The following is a 15,303-nucleotide window of genomic DNA, read 5'->3' as shown; positions in this document are numbered from 1 at the left end:
TGTCAATTAAACCTGTTGGACTATAACCTGGTGTTGTGTGATTTTTAACTTTGTATATCCCAGTCCAACATCGGCATCTCCAAATCAGGAGAATATGATTGCAACACAAAACAAAAGATTTCTCACATCTCTTTCAGTTTCCACCAAGTCAGAATTTCATTGAGGAAAAAGAATAAGCACAGGTATCTGGTGACCTGCTGTGCTTTTCCAGCACCACTCCAATCTTGATGCCAACTTGCAGCTGGCTACTCTGGGTAACATCTTGGACTTCTGGCCCCAACACATTAGTGTTGCTCCACACCATCAGACACATGCCAGCTTCACTGCACTATGAAGATCCATCTCTTATCCACTTACTGGACATTTTTTACAAAGTGATGTTGCAGTTTAGAGCGCACTGGCAATTATTATTGCAATGCAGTCATGGAGACACATTATGCACAGGGACATCTAGCTTGCAGTTTTGGCCAGCCCATATCTCAGATTTGTTCATTTGCACTCTTACCAACTACTAATGTAGTGCATACCTGGATGCTAATAGCATTCCTGTTTTGCCTTCATATCTGAGCTTTACCCCTTCAGCCAAATCTTAAAGGGTCAAGATACTTCTGTTTTGACTTTTCTCTTTGCAGACACAAAGCCAGACCACTCCACTGTTCATGCTTGTCAGCGATTGTCAGTCAAGGGGGTGGATATGTTGCTCTATGGCTTGTCACTATGTCAATGTCACACCTGCATCCTGTATCAGTAACGTGCATCAAGAGTGTGGTGCTGGAAAAGCACAGCCAGTCAGGCAGCATCTGAGGAGCAGGAGACTCAATGTTTCAAGCATAAGCTCTCAACCAGACCTTCCTGAAGAGCTTATCCTCGAAATGTCAACTCTCCTGCTCCTCAAATGCTGCCTGACCAGCTCTGCATTTCTAGCACCACACTCTTCTATTCTAATCTCCAGCATCTGCAGTCGTCACTTTCTCCTCAGTAGTGTATCCGAAAACACACTACCATGCGCTGCAAGTAAACAGGCATAGCTCAAAGTCTAAAGAAAGTAATCTCTGCAGTTCAGGGAGTGGGGTCACACTCTATGGGTCCAGTGTAACCAGTTCAAGGACTTATGGAACATAGTGGGTAGCTGTACAGACATGTCAGACATCTAATTATTCATTGTTCAGGGCTAACTGTCAAGGTCTCTCAAGGGCCATAGTCAGTTTGAGGCATCTGACTGTTAAAAGTCAAGGGGGATTATCAAGGACTGATATTGTGCAGGAAGACTAGAGAATTCAATTTTGGGGATAGAAGTCAGATTGCTGTAACTTGGAGTTGGGGAAATGACAGTATTAAAGAGGGTCAACTCAATATGCAAAATTCTGAAGAAGCATGTCTAGACTCAAAATGTTAATTCTCTTTTCTCTCCATGAATTATGCCAGACCTGCTGATTTTCTCCTGTTTTTGTCTGTTTCTAATCTCTAGCTCTTTATATTAAAACAAAGGGTGTATATAGTACAGGATGAGAGAGAGAAGAGCCAAGCGAAAGGGGGATTGTGAACTGCAAACATCAACCTTGATTTAAGTGCCTGAACTGGCTGATCAATCTAGTATAACTGGGGCTGGGTGGTGGAAAGGTCAGCACATGGACACTCAGATTCTTTGGGTGAGGATATGGTGAGGAGCAAAGCCTATGGGGTTGATTGAGAGGTATCCTGACTCTCTTCCTCAGTCTTGGGAGTGAGAATCTCTCATAGAGTAACCCTCTTGACCATAGCCACTGTGAGCATTGGTACTGTGAGATATTGTGTGATAGAATATCTTTACTAAACCACTCACCAGCTCACGATATTAATTAATACTAGGTTCTCCTTCATTCATTCGTAACCTTTTTCTAACCCAATGTTTATTAGAACACAGTCTCATTCATTCATAGAACCGCATTTTGTACTATATTTTACTATTATAATAAAGGCTAAAATTAGAACATCCCTTTCAACCCATTCACGTTAAACCCTTATCAGGCCTATTTCTACATCAGCCCTTACCCACCATCTCTCAGACCTGAATAGATTACAGAACACCAAACAGTTTCCCCAATTAGTAATCACACAACACAGGTTATAGTCCAACAGGTTTATTTGGAAGTACTAGTTTCAGAGCTCTGGTTGTTCAATATATTGTTTCAGTTGCATGGCACTGTGATCTTTTGCTACAAGTTCTGTGTCTTATGATCTTGCTTCATAGCTTCCTGATGAAAGAGCAGTGCTCAGAAAGCTAGTACTTCCAAATATACCTGTTGGACTATAACCTGGTGTTGTGTGATTTTTTTTACTTTGTCCAACCCAGTTGAACTCCAGCACCTCTACATCATGGTTCCTAGTTAGTATGTACTTTTTAACAGGACCACTATCCCCTTAATTACCAAAACAGTGCTTCCATGAAACTGCATGAATGAAGCAAATAGTAAACAAATCTCACAAACCAGCTGTAGTAATCAGCTTAATATGCTTTATTCTTTTATTAAATACAGGTATAATTTCAAAGTTATTTAGAGTATATAGACCTAGTATTATCACTAATATTTACTAACTTAAAAGACGAAAGGACTAACCCCTCCTAATTGTGCAACCAAACCAGACAGACTTCATAATTAATCCAATCAGGAGTTTCAGGTAGCAATTAGGAAATGTTTAGGCCATCTCATGTTTCCTCAAACCTTTGTGTACTATAGGTAAAACAATGTAACACCATGCTGATGGATTTTTAATATATTTAAGAACAGTGTATAAAGACGCTAATGTAAGAACTATATTTTGGGATTCTATTGCTGCCTCGAACTTGTACTACTGCAGTTGCTGAATAAAGAGGCTGTTTTCACCACTCATCGATTCTGGCTGTAATTTAAACATGATCCCACAGTACCCACAGGTATATGTGAGACACAAGTATAAGAGAGAATATCATGACCAGGCAGTAAAGTTTGTGACATTTGGATGAAATGTAACTGGAGTTAATAAAGGTCTGGTATTGTACTGTACAAAGCTTTTTACTGCTGCTAGGTCACGAATAGTACAACATCGATACAAGACTGGTCCCAACCCATCTTCGCTGGCCAATATCAAGATCTCCTCTGTTTAGTGGGTGAGGAGCTGAATCTGGGCAACCCAGTGCCCATCCTGAGCCTTTTAGATCTGCTATATGCCACTTTCTCCTGAAACAAGTGAAGAAGGGATTGCATTCAGACACACATGAATGGCATAGCTATTGTGCTAGTGCAGCTGAGAGACAATTGGTGAGGTACCCAAAGTGATTAGGAGCTGCACACTACAGTGGTAGAATAGGAGCCTTGTTGGGAGATAAGTACAGTAGCAGAGATAGTTTGTGTGAGGTCAATGAATATGGACCCTGAACAATATTGCTAGGCATTTATCTGCACTATGGATACCACACTAACTTAGGTGGCAATCTCAGGTCAAGCTGGTAGGGTCTGTTGGCATGGCTTCAGTCCTGAGAAAGAGGTCAATCTTCTTCTGCATCACCCATTTACCAGAAACCTTCAGTCCTGTCCATAAAGTGGAATGTCAATTTCCCTCAACTTTGTGCGGTGACTGTACAGGACAGTTCCAGATTCTAGCACTTGACAGATGCACAATGGCTTTTTAAATATGGTGCCAGTACTCGGGACAATTTCCTATCTCAAGATATCTGGTCAGTATTGTAAGCTTATTACCTACAATGAGTGATAATATCAGATGAGAAGGGCACTTAGGAATTGGATAAGTAGTTTTGAGATGAGTCTGAGACTATGATGTGAGAATACTCACCAGATCTCAGTGGGAGAAACCTTCTAAGAAACTCAACAAAAATGATATTCCCTAGCAATGGGAAAATTCTGCCCATTGTGTTTCTTGATAGGAATCATGACTACATCTTTGATATGTGAAAAACAAAGAGGCATCAGTGGAAAGTTTAAAAAGAAAATAACTTGAGCATTGTTGGAGTGATTATTTCAGTGGAGAATAAATGAGGTCACAAAATTTTAAGAAAAGGTTACATCACTTTTATTTAAATTTGTTCACAAACACACAAAACCAATGTACACATAACCCACATGTGTTTATTAATTATTCAAAGCTTTTTACTTTAAACAGCAAGGCAGGCTGAAATAGGATGTAAGTAAAACATCACAAAAGAAACCTGTTAATCTGACATTTGGTAAAAATCAAATATCCGCAGATTTACAACTTTAAAATGGAACTAGCTGCTTGAACAGTATGAGGTTATGTGCTTTTTAAAATGTTTTTTAAGCATTATAGCAAACATTTATGGAAATTAAAGCAGAAATGCAAGACACATAACAGACATTTTATTTTAGGATTGTTTTATACTTTGAACTGGGGAAGGTGGAATGTTGCGAAATTACATTGTGATTTGGCATTCAGGTTCAGAAGTTATTAAAAATATTACCTACAAACTTCAATATAATAATAAAATCATGAATGAATATTCAGAGTTTTATTGCAAGATAAAAGCATGGAAGCATTTCAGGTGATAGAAATTACATTATCTTAATGACAGGCCTTACCAGAGGTATTAACATGATATAAAAAAACTTTTAAAAAACTGCATTTTTTCTAGTATCAGCATTACAGATTAATATCCATATGCTATGAATATTTATATTACTTTTGCAAGCTTAACTAGGCATGATCTGCTGAATGATAGCCCTGATAATGAAAACTTCTCATGGAATTAATGTAAAGTTGTGTCTTAAAGATTTCACGGGATGGAGCTATGATCGTTCCTTTAGCTTTTCCATTAACTATTTCATGTGTGATTCAATAGACTTTCCCTAGCAAAGGCAGAAGGGGACTCTTATCAGCTGACAAGACAATTGTCTCAAACAATTTGTGCTGTTTGTTTAAAAAGGAGATATACCATTTGTTGAACCCAGTATCATTAATTTGATGTGCTGCTACCATAGAAACATGATATGAGTTCTAAGATTTTAAAAAATGAGTTAGCCAATTGGGTGGTTTCCACCATATTTACTGGTGAAAAATATTTCAGACAAAATCAGATATTTAAATTGTGGTTATCTTCAGATATCTATCACCAATGAAATTCAAAGACTGCTTAGACTATGTGGTTGCTAGAAATATAAGCTCTTTGTGGAAGCAAAATGAAAGCATCTGAACCAACAAACGTTAAAATATAAAAACCAAACGTTAAAATATAAAAAAAAGTTTCTATAAACAAGTTTTACAAATTTATTTTTTAAAAACTAGTATGATATATACAGCTCTAAAAAGTTATATTGGGTTCTGGTTCTCTTGCGACGCATTCCACCAGACACTTACTGAATTTCTGCAGCACTTTTTTAAAAATTTTAAATCTCCAGCATCCAGAACATTTTGCTTTCATGTTGGTAATATATACAAACACTATCATTTATCATATCCTCAAGATCAAACATCAAATGTAGCAAAGATATTCATCTCTCACTCCTAACTAGTCAATATCAAATTTTATTATTTTACAGATTTTTCCCACTGGTATTTCCCACAGGAAGTCAATCAGTTCAAGCCTGAAACAAAATCAGAAACTGCAGGAAAAACTCAACAGTTCTGGTAGCATCTGTGCAGACAAAATTTTGGTTCCAGATCAACATAAATATCTGTTCTGTTCTGAAGAATGCTCACTGCACCTGAAACATCATCTCTGCTGTCTCTCCATGATGCTGCCAGAACTGCTGAATTTTTCCATAATATCTGATTTTGTTAATGATTTTCAGCATCTGCAGTTCCTTGTTTTTTTGTTTACAGCTTAAGTCTGATTCTTTTTGCCTTTTTGGAAACAGTGCAGTGACCAAGTGGTGAAGATGTATTAAAATAAATGTAACATTGCACATAGTTTAACGATTGTTATTGTGAAAATTATCTTAAATACCCAAAGAAATATCTTTCTATCGATTGTGCATTGTAGTTGTTACTGCACTGATTTCCAAAACAAACTAAATAAATTTAGACTGTTTTATTAAAATGTTATTGTTGTTACATATAGTTCCAAACTGCCTTTAAACCGGATGAAGTTTCAACATATGTCCTTTGAATTGTTTTAGAGGGGAGACTGCGGAAAGGTATATTTTGGATAAAGATCCCTTTAGTCTCTTGATCTACTGGGAGAAAAAAAACAGGAAAAGGTCTTAAAAGTGGCTGATACTTAATAATGGAAAATAGCAAGATCATGCAAGCTGAGTCACATTGGAATACTTAGGAAGAGCTTGAAATATTGAAGGTAAATCTTTTGCATGTATGATCAATATTTAACTGACATTTAAATGTTTAGCGAAATAGAAGTGGAGAATTAAGATTACACAGGTCAGTAAAATTTGAAAATTCCCATAAATGCTTAAATACAGATACTTTAACACTACCATAAGATCACTGAAAGCACAGAACAGTTTGTGAAACAGAATTGCACAAATATTTACCTTTATCAATTTGAAATCTTCAACAATTATACTGGACGATTACAGGAATCAGAATGAGGGCCCATTTGGTTGTCATCAGAGCTCATGGGAATACTGCTGGCAAGATGATATTCCCTAAAAAGGAAACATGATGTGCATGGATTAAAATATAATTATGATAAAACATTACGTGTATCTGACAGTACATTTGCAAAAGACTGTAAACTTCATGCAGCAAGCAAAATGCACTACTTTGTTTAAGTAGATTAAATAGCTTAAGTTAACTAAAATTCTTCATATTCCTCAAGGCAACATTGGTTGTAATTGTTACAAAATAAATTGATCAATTCTGACAGCCAGAATACATCTTACTCATATGGAGCTTGTTATTTCCAGCCATGGGAAAATGTAGTAAGCATTAGGTTTCAATGTTTGATTTATACAGTGTTTTGCTAATCAAATAAAAATCCATGAAGGTTAACTTTACCAAAAATTTAAAATTTTTCAAGGAATTCATGGAGTATTTCCTTCAACAACACTCATCCATGCATGCTGTACATTTCTGCAGCAGTGCTATTGTGAGCTTATCAGCACCTGAAGTACTTGCCACTGCTGGGACCAAATTTAAAGCTGTGCACCAATTCAAGCTAGGAATAGCCTTTCATAAAAGACATAATGGGAGCAAAATGAAAAAGAAAAGCATCTGAGGGCATACAGGTGACACTTCATTGGGAATAGCAGATTATAATTATAAATGTATTCTCTTTTTACATCAGCATCAGTCTGTTCAACCGTCATTGAAATATGGCTACAAGAATGAAGCTACAGACGCTATCTATTCTCAACATTAAACCCTGTTAGAACTGTGTCCAAAGGTTTCTTATACTTTCTCTAGTTGCTCAGCATAGCATAACGTCTTGTCAGTGTTGAAATGTGGCAGCGTCACATTGTCAAAACCTTGAAATTGTTGCTAACGTTAACTTTTATTAAACAACTAAAGTGAAATAACAAAAAATAAAAGATGCTACATTTGCTTCTGGGACTGAAGAGACTGCATTTTGACTATCAAATTTGCAGCTAATGAATGATCACCCAGCTTTTGTCTATTAGAAGCAGGTGTCAATTAAATCCTGTCTGGCTCAATGCACCAAAAATTGCACTGTTCTATCATCTTGAATGATGTTACTCCCACTTCATGTCCTCCTCTTCTTTCTTGGAAGACTGCAGCTGCTTACCCAACTTTTCAGTGTTCATCACATTCTCTCTCTGCCTGTTCCACTTATGATGTGGAGGTGCCGGTTTTGGATTAGGGTGGACAAAGTTAAAAATCACACAACACCAGGTTATAGTCCATCAGGTTTATTTGAAAACACTAACTTTTAGAGTGCTGGTCCTTCATCAGGTCGCTGTGGAGCTGTTTGTTCAATATATTATTTCAGTTGCATGACACGGTAATTATTACTATAAATTCTGTGCCTTATGATCCTGCTCCACAGCTACCTAATGAAGGAGCAGTCCTCTGAAAGTTAGTGCTTTCAAATAAATCTGTTGGACTATGATCTGGTATTTGATTTTTAACTTTGTTCCAGTTATGCAGAGCACAACATGCAGGGATTACATGGTACACTGTGTCTGGAGTGCAACAAACCTCCTCCCCCTCCTCCCCACCAACCCTCCAGTCCAATACAAACAGAGGAACCTCATCTTCAAGAGGTCTTTTGTCGGTTTCACGATAGACATGGTTGAAAAATGAGCTGTATTGTATCTTAACTTGGCCTCAGTCAGAGGATTGCACAAAGGGAATCATCATCCAGGTTTGGAGAAGTTAGCCCTTTATTCCCTGCAGTCAACCTTTTCAGGCATCTGGTCTTTAGAATGAAGCAGGAACCTAACAGTTATCAAGTATATAGACATCATAGTAGATCCAAGAAACATGTTGTCAATTTCTAAGATGAGATACTGATGATCACAATTACTTGTACATTTACCAAGGAGAACTCTTTTTAACAATGAAGTCAGTCATATTCAATTGCCCTTTCAATGCGACATGTATAATCTGTAGGGCCATGCACATGGAGGAAGGCAAGCTATATTGACAAAGCCTACAACTTGTGCTCCAGTACTGACTTCATCATGAGGGAACAGGAAAAAGTGATGAGTGCTGTCATTCAGCATCAATTGCATTGGTAACAGTCTTGACAAATCTGTGGGTTGCAGATACAGCAACCCGTGCACTCTTTGAAGCAGAGAACTACAATAAAAGTTCAATGCAGCTGTTACTTTAATGGCCACAGGGATTAGATGACCACCCAGCCCCTCAAGTCTCACTCCAGCAGATGATTCAGCTACATTACTGTGTTATATTCCAACCAAACAGAGCTGGAGCTGGCAGGTATCTGCTCAGACTTAATTATAGCAGATGCAAAAAATTTTAAATAAAAATGAGAAGTGCTGGAGGAACACAGTCGGTTTGGCAGCATCATAACCATTTCCAAAGAAGAGTCATATGGGTCTCTACACATTAACTCTGTTTCCCTCTCCACTGTGTGACCTGCTGAGATTCTCTATTTTATCTCTGCTCAGACTTTCTTGTGAGCTGTAAGAAAAAAAAGTGATATGCATATAAATGAAGCAAGCTTAAGTAATATAGAGATGTTAGTGCATGAAAGCAGGGTCCTTGCCGCTCACTAGCAACATTCTTGTCAAATCATTAAAATCTTGGATGGAATGTCGAATTTGCTCTTCAGTGCTGGGAATTTCATTTTTCCAATCTCAAAACATTTACCAAATGACTCACTATTGCACAAGATTCAACACACTTGCTGGTCTTTCAGATACTACTAATCAGTGGCCCTGCTTGAGTTAAGAAAGTGATGGCCAAATGGCAAAGCTTTTGAACTAGTTGCTTGACTGAATGTTTATATGGAAAACCTGCATTTATTTTCAAGTTTCTTAGCTATAATCAAGTAAATCAAGTAAAGTTCAACAAGAAAGCAATAGAAAAATTTGTGTTGCAGACTAGGGGAAAGTCAGAGGTATGAAGGGCAGCTTAGAATAATAGATGAGGAGAATGGTGGAATAAAGATTAAAAATTTATGAATAGCTTTTCTGAAGATAGAAAACTATCTAACAAATAGTAAATATTCTTACCCTTTGTTTGATAATGATCGTTTTTGATAAAGGCATGCGGCACAAAAAAGGAAGCCAACGACAGCAACAACACCCATGTTAATTCCTTAAAATGTATACATAAGATTCACAATGACTAAATTAGAAATAAACATGCGGATACTCGAAAGTAGAGATTCCTTAGCCAGACTAATTTTTTAAAAAAGGTTGAAACATTTCTTAAATTGGTAACATTTCTCTAAGTTGGACACATTTCAATTCCAAAACTAGTCAGCATAGATTTATGGAGAGAGGGAAAAGATTTTTAAAAACCCAAGGGGAAACTTTTTCATGCAGATAGTATTGTGTATATGGAATGAGCTGTCAGAGGAAGTGGAGGATGTTGGTACAATTACAACATTTAAGTGCATCTGGATTATATATATGAATAGGAAGGGTTTAAGAGGGATCTGGGCCAAATGCTGAAAAATGGGACTACATTTATTCAGGATATCTGGTCAGCATGGACAAGTTGGACTGAAGTGTCTATTTCCATGACTACTATACTAGTATCCCTTTATAGATTTTACATTCCTGTAAATTATTTTCATTCATACTGCTGGATTTAATCAAATAAACTATATCTCAAATTCTACACAACTAAGTGAAAGATACCAAAGTGTATAGTTTCACTATTTTATCTGATGTTCTCAAACACTGAGATTGTGAGATATCTTGGCAAAACTTTCTGTTGTCAGTTCCAGATGTTTTTGCTTTGCTACTGACTGCAAAATCCAGGGTCTAAAATCACATATTTGCCTAGCTTTTTACCTGCTTCTAGGTAACTATGACTCTAAACAATATCCCCACCAACATTATCCTTGAAATCTCAAGACAGTAATAGTTGGAATTTTTCTTTGGGTTCAATACAGCTGTACCTTGAGTTTTGTGTGTGCATTTTCTCTCTCAATCATTAATCAAGATACCAAAGAATCTTGCACAACTAACATGATCTCCTAGTTGTAATACTTCTGTCTGTCCTCAGGATGTGAATTGGATTAATGTTGCATCGCAAGACCCGTGAGCCACCAAAGAACACAACGACTGGTGAAGGCAAGTTAGCATGCAATCTCAGTCCCCAGCCCAGATGGATGGGGAGGATTAGCATGAGGAAATATATATCATATATAAAAATTATAGAAAGGTAATCTTTCAACAGTGTTGGAAGATGGTAAATATAGGAAAAAGCCAAAAGAAAGAGAGAAGATGCCTCTGTTTTGAAGCAACCTCTCTTTAACTTCCCTTCAATTGCAGCCTGTTGTTCCTTTCAAGTTGGAAGGCCTCTGATTGGCCCTCCAACTTGGATTGCCCATCCACCCTTCTTAATTGGATCACAAGCCCGCCTCCAGGGCAATTCTGAGTGCATCCTGATGAAAATAACAATGAGTGACTGTGTTCCTCTGGGGGTCAAGTTCAAGAGTGGGAGCAAAGGAGCAAGTCTTTCCCTTCTGAATTCCATGTTGTTTATTCATTATTTCAGTTTCAGTTTCAACAAGTTTTTTCTATTTTTCTCCTTAAGGAGGAGTTCCATTTTTCTTATTATCGATGGTAAATTCAGATTAAAATAATCAGTTCACTGGACATAGATCTATTCATTCTTACATTTGTGGATAACATTATAAAACAGGCTTCAAGACAACTTATCAGCACCAGAAACAGTTTTCCATTCTGTGAAAGTTGGAACTAGTTAATAAAGACAATCAGAACTTTGACAGACAGTTAAAAATAACTACTTAAGAAATCTATTTCTATTAACCAAGGCAGTCAAACACACATGCTTCAGTTTTAGAATAGGCAAGCTGAACTGTGTGTGAAGAAAAATGACCCACCACCCTGTAGTCAAACACTTCAACTCCCCTTCCCACTTCACCAAGGACATGCAAGTCCTAGTCCTCCTCTACTGCCAAATTCTAGCCAATGACACCTGGTGGAAGAACAGCTTATCTTCTGTCTTGGGACTCTCCAACCACATGGGATTAATGTTAATTTCACCAGTTTCCTGATCTCCCCTCCCCCCACCAATCCCACATCCAATCTGCCAACTCGGCATCACCTTCTTGAACTGTCCTTTCCACCTATCCGCTCCACCCTTCACTATCACTATCACCCCCATCTTCGTCTACCTATTGCATTCCCAGATACCTTTCCCCAGCCTCAGCCTGTCCCATTTGTCTCTCACCCCCCTTGCACCACCCCTCTCACCCCACATTCTTGATGAAGAGCTTATGGTCAAAATGTCAACTTTCCTGCTCCTCAAATGCTGCCTGACCTGCTGTGCCTTTTCAGCACCACACTTTTGGACTGACTAAGAAAGATGAGTTGTCTATGAAATCCAGCATGAGAATTATTAATTGTTTTTATAGGATATAATTATGTTTATCCTAAATTGTTTATTAGACACACAAGGCACACATCTGGCTCAAAGCCTCACTTACTAAGAAAACCAGCACAATGATTAAAAAATCTCATTTCTAAACATTATTAAAAAGTATTAAAGCCTCATTAATAATCATTCTGACTCAAGATTTATATACTTATCAGTTTGAACAACCAAAACACTAATTCAGTCATTACATTTTAAATGTACAGTTTTGATGATCAAATGTTAGCAAATACTAAATCAAAGCACTTCAGTGCAGCTAATAATATTTGTATTATCTGGTTTTCCTACTTACCAGTAGCCATTCCTACAAGTGCACTTTGTGCTGTAAGATTTTAAAAGAGACCAAGTTATTAACACAGAAATTAATGGTTTAAAAGATTATGTGTTTTTTTTCACTATGCCAGCTCACTATTGAAGGTCTAACTACACATCACCAATTGTTGCATGTAAATTTTAAAAAATGGTTTTGAAAGAAAAACAACAGAGCCTCTCCATCCTCTATCACTGTTTCTGAGCATCAAAACTGAAGTAACTATAGCATTGGGGATATTGTACATCAGCATTGTTGTGTTGATTTCATAATACGAAGTTACTACTCTCATACAAGATTGGTAAATGGTGTAGGTTCATTTTACTTGAAAATCTGAAATAGGTTCACTCAACACTCAGAATATTTATAGGAGTACTTGACTTCACAAAGACACAACTGCAGACCTTTACACGCATCCTGATCTGATTCATAAACATATTCAGTCCTTAAAGTGATGTTGTAACAAGTGATGTCACAACAAATGATGATTTCTGCTGAATGTAACTTTACTCAACTGAGGATCTCAGCTGATCAAAAGTTAAAAGCCCACTTAGAGAAATTTTGCATATCACCATAGAAACTGATTTCATAGATTCACAACTTCATCACATAACGCTGATAGAAAACTGTAAAGAAATACTTCTCACTTCCTGCCTTTTGCTTTTCTCGTGCTTAGCCCTTCACTTCCAGGTCTTTTGTGCTTGCATTCTTACAGCTCACTTTCTTATCCCTTAAACTCCAGTCTCTCTTTCAAGTTCCTCGCCACTCACGTTTTCCTCTCCCCTTAAAATGTAGTTACTTCATGTATCTCTGTCTTATCTGGCTGTGCATCCTATTAATGTCTATCTGTTTTGCACATGATCACACAAAGTTTACTGTGCAAGTGAGAATGTATGTGATGGTTCAAAAGTGGAAAAGATATTGGGGTCATACAGCAAGACGCCATGGTCAACCCACCTAACCTGCACATCCCTGGACATTACAGGGCAATCTAATGTGGCCAATCTATCTAAATTGCATATCTTTGGACTATGGAAGGAAACCAGAGCACTCAATGGAAACCCACACAGACATGGAGAGAATATGCAAACTCCACAAAGAGAATCATCCAAGGCAGAAATAAAATCCAGGTCCCTGGAGCTGTAAGGCAGCTAACCACGAAATCAAATGATCATTTGTCATTTCACAGTTCAAAATCCTCATTAAAGACTGAATCAAAACATTGAACAATTGTTTAAATCCCATTCCACTCAAAGGTTGAAGATGCTAAAATCCTGGAGAACTTGATGTGGTGTAACATTACATGACAATTAATGAAAGTGGCTCAATCATTTGACACATACAAGCAAGTCAGTTAATTTTAGGGTAAAAATAAAAGGCAACAACCCTTACATTCACAGGAGGGAACATCACCATCCCATCCCTCAGCTGTACATTGCCGATAATCTCGACCCAAAAGCTTGTATCTGGAAAAACAGACACAAACCACTTGTATCAATGGCCTGAATTTTATTTTGAGAAGTTGTAAAGTTGGCACAGCAGATAGGAAATTAAAAGTCCACAGAGGAAAAATCTATTTACTGAGAAACACACACGCAAGAAAGTGCATTTGTAATCAAATACAATTGCACTATTGCTAAGTACGATGTAGATCACCTGTATGTAAAATAATGTTTACAGGAGGAACATGATGCACCAGCATGCCTTGGAACTAATTAAAATATAGTTGAAGCATTTGGAGGAAAACTGCTTAATATGTCTTCCAGTGTTGATCTCAGCATATAGGCCTCGGCATTAGAATCACGTTTAACATTTCTATCTGCCTATAGATATTCCAAACCCATGCAGGTATGTTGATAAAGACTTTTTTAAAAAAACAAATTACCAGCTCAGCATTGAACTGGAAGCCTGACTCATGTTCACATGGAAATCACTTAACAGAGATGCAAAATATCAAAAATATAACTCCCTGAAAATGTCTTCTGAACAAACATTAGAATAGCAGTCTTTCACTAAAATTAGTTCTTAGTTAATGTAGTAAATACTCACCCAGCGTTACAATAAAAGGTAACTTTATTTTCAACTGTGACATTTGGTTCCACATAATATCCATTCAGAATATTGCCAGGGTTACCACAGTTAATTGCTACACATAAAATAAAATGGAAAAGGTAGAAATGTCACAAAACTCCAAAATCTTCACCATTTCTTTCATTGTAATTTGCAAGGTATTTAACATGAAAGATATAATGCAATTATATAATTGGTTAGTTTGGCAAATTAACTTTGGAATCTAATTTTTTTTTTCAAAATGATTAATAGAATGCTGCCTTTTACTCTGTGGCAGTTAAAAATTGCCCAGTAGAAAGGCAATAATTACACAAAACCAACACTGCTGGGCAGGGCATGTCATTCTTGTATGAGGCTCTTGAAGCAACTGCTTGACTTGGAATTCATTCACGACAGGAATCTGAGGATGATAACAGAAATTCAGAACTTTAAAAAATGTATTTACTTGTAGGATGTGGTTGTCGCAAACTGCCAGGATGTATTGCTTGTTCCTTGTTGTCTTTGAACAAGTGGTGGTGAACTGCCTTCTTGAATTGCTGCAATGCATGTGCTTTAGCTGATTCCACAATGCCATTAAGGAGAGAGTTCTAGGATTTTGGCCCAGTGATACTGAAGGAAGGGCAATATATTCCCAAGTCAAGTTGATGAGTGACTTGGAGAGAAATATGCAGGTGGTATTGTTCTCCATCCTTCTAGATGGAAGTGCTCCTGGATTTAGAAGGTGCTGTCTCAGGATCTTTGATGAATTTCTGCAGTGCATTTTGTAGATAAAATGCACCACTGCAACTGAACATCAGTGGTGTGGAGGTTGTAAACATTAAACATAGAAAGACTCCATCAGGAACATTGAAAGGTGAGGTTGAGGCCTCTGAGAAATTTCACAACTCCCGTATAACTCATTTATCCAATCATTC

The 15,303-nt window shown here is 37.3% G+C and overlaps 1 long non-coding RNA gene across 1 annotated transcript; it reads right to left on the bottom strand.

Annotated features, from left to right (window-relative positions):
* Positions 1-6,538: 6,538 nt before the first annotated feature.
* Positions 6,539-14,420, bottom strand: LOC132828068 (uncharacterized). Its single transcript, XR_009646079.1, has 5 exons — positions 14,369-14,420; positions 13,712-13,785; positions 12,302-12,331; positions 9,609-9,693; positions 6,539-6,593 (listed from the first exon to the last, which is right to left on the bottom strand). It is a non-coding gene; the product is annotated as an uncharacterized LOC132828068 (long non-coding RNA).
* Between the last annotated feature and the right edge of the window lie 883 nt (positions 14,421-15,303).

Source organism: Hemiscyllium ocellatum, chromosome 26 (assembly GCF_020745735.1).
Source record: "Hemiscyllium ocellatum isolate sHemOce1 chromosome 26, sHemOce1.pat.X.cur, whole genome shotgun sequence".
NCBI lineage: Eukaryota > Metazoa > Chordata > Chondrichthyes > Orectolobiformes > Hemiscylliidae > Hemiscyllium > Hemiscyllium ocellatum.
The sequence above is the reverse complement of the archived record's forward strand: the minus strand, read 5'-3'. Positions and strand labels throughout refer to the sequence as shown.